This window comes from Sinocyclocheilus grahami, unplaced genomic scaffold (genome assembly GCF_001515645.1).
Source record: "Sinocyclocheilus grahami isolate Dianchi unplaced genomic scaffold, SAMN03320097.WGS_v1.1 scaffold17861.1, whole genome shotgun sequence".
NCBI classification, from domain to species: Eukaryota; Metazoa; Chordata; class Actinopteri; order Cypriniformes; family Cyprinidae; genus Sinocyclocheilus; species Sinocyclocheilus grahami.
This window is the reverse complement of record NW_015516823.1, coordinates 1,959-4,168: the sequence shown is the minus strand read 5'-3', so window position 1 is coordinate 4,168 and position 2,210 is coordinate 1,959. Positions and strand designations below refer to the sequence as shown.

Sequence of the window (2,210 nt, the reverse complement as noted above, 5' to 3'; positions counted from 1 at the left end):
TAGTAACAATGCCATTTTAAAGTGCAGTATCTTACATTGGCACTACTTGTAAAACAAAAAGAACACCGAGCCATTTAGTGACATATTACTCTACTTCCTCCAAAGATTAAATATTTGTTACAAAAAAAGGTTGAATACAGAAAAAAAAAAATACATTCTTAAAATAAAGATCAGTCAATACAACTTCGATAATCCAAATAAAAAATAAAAATAAAACAAAAACACACTTACACTAAGATTTTTAAAACAGTCTTAAACCAGCCTTTTGTGTAACAGATGTTTCCCATATGATTAGGCTCTCCATAGATGTACATGCTCAGTGTGCATATATTATTTCAATGTGCAGATCCAATGCAGTTACGATGAACGGAGCAGGTTGCTGAGAACTTTGGGAGAGAAAATAGTAAATTGTTATCTACTAGGTGAGGAATTGTAACAGAAAGCATATAATCCATATAAAAGAAAATTGGCAACAACACATTAAATTGACCAAAGGTGACAAATCTTTTGTGACCATTATAATTGTTTTTATTTCAATTAAATGCTGTTCTTTTTAACTGTCTTTTCATCAAAAATCCTGAAAAATAATAATCACAAACATTTTCAACGTTGATAAGAAATGTTTTTTGAGAAGCAAATCTGCATATTAGAATGATTTTAATGAACATTCAGCTATGCCATCACAGGAATAAATTACATTTTACAATATATTCAAATAGAAAACTTTTACCATATTTTTGATAAAAAAACAAATGCAGCCTTGAAATTGAAAAGCTTACCTTGAGGATCAGACTGAGTACCACGGTTTTTGCCACTCTCTGGATCCTCCCCTGTAGGAAAAAGTATTTTTTAGCCATTTTCATAAATTCTCTTACTAAAGTTCTATAACATAACTTACACTTGGACAACACCGTACTAATTGCATTGTTAGCCACTTTTTAACACACTCTGAAAACAAAATGGGGACTCGACTCTGGTGGGACTCGAACCCACAACCTTTGAATCACTTCTCTAAGTGTAGCTTAGAAGTCCAATGCGCTATCCATTGCGCCACAGAGCCACCGGTTGAAAACCCAAGGGCTTTGTAATACAAGCAAAGCAGTTTAACGGCCTGCCACGTCATGCACCCAACCCCCATTTCCTCTACAAGAGCTGCTGCATTAGTAGAGCTACTTTACAATAAACCAACTACTGTGGCTCCCACAGGTTTTTATATAGAGTTGTGGAGCAAATTATTAAAAGGTTGTAAGACTGAAGAATAAAAATAAAAGTTTGAGAAGTCTAGAGGTTTTGTTTTTCCTCCAATCTGAACTGCTCAAAGTAAGCAACTTTCATAAATCAAAACCAAGGTAGTGCTTATAAAAGAATTCTGATTCTTTCATTGGAAAAAAGTATCAAACTTACCTCCTTGTACTTTGAAACAGAGTTTCTTTTTCTGGTATGCAAAGTAACTTGAGGCGGCACCGAGGACAGCAACACCCACGGAACTAATGATGGCAGCCAGGGCTCCGCCTGTGGGATACATTTAAAGGGACAGAACACAGAAGAAAAAAGAAGGACAATGGCTAGTTTTTAAAAGGCTTCATCAGTTACTAATTACAGCTTGATATAAAAAATAAATAAATAAAAAAAAACTACAGTTACATGGGAATAACAGGAAGGCAAGCAAATAGTAATAGTTTTTGCCACTAGGCGGTGCTACAGGAGCTTCCTATTATCCACAGAAAACTTGGCAAATGTTACTGTACATATTGTTCTTCAACTAGATCTGTTTTTAATTGAGCAGATATAGCAGCAAGTACAGTTTACAGCATGCATACAGACCTAGTTAGGTTTTTGCCTCATTCTAAATCATCTAGTCACTAAATGAAATGATTTAATTGTACTATAGGTCAGAAAGAGAGATTCATAATACTAAAAGTGAGTCACTACATATTTGACATTGTGCAGTTTACTAAACTAAGTTGCTGTGATACCACTGGGGCATGTTATGTAGTGTAAACATGCTGGACGTTAACTGCTAAACCCCTTTTTGTGTATGCAACTACACATGCAGGAGGTCACCCGACTAAAAAACTTTCAAAGTACTTATCTAAACTAATGACTAAAGAAAATCTCCTGCAAAATAATTTTAGATCTTAAGCTATGCAGGTTATTAACTCCCTAAACCTCAGGTGGCAAGATAAGAGGTAACTGCTAATTAGCTAGCA

At 34.8% G+C, this 2,210-nt stretch overlaps 1 long non-coding RNA gene and 1 other non-coding gene across 2 annotated transcripts; both read right to left on the bottom strand.

Moving 5' to 3' along the window:
- Positions 1-53: 53 nt before the first annotated feature.
- LOC107579513 (uncharacterized) lies at positions 54-1,577 on the bottom strand. The gene is made up of 3 exons (XR_001608483.1): positions 1,405-1,577; positions 780-830; positions 54-386 (listed from the first exon to the last, which is right to left on the bottom strand). It is a non-coding gene; the product is annotated as an uncharacterized lncRNA (long non-coding RNA).
- On the bottom strand, positions 969-1,060 carry trnar-ucu (transfer RNA arginine (anticodon UCU)). Its single transcript is given in 2 exon segments — positions 969-1,004; positions 1,024-1,060. It is a non-coding gene; the product is annotated as a tRNA-Arg (tRNA).
- Positions 1,578-2,210: the final 633 nt, after the last annotated feature.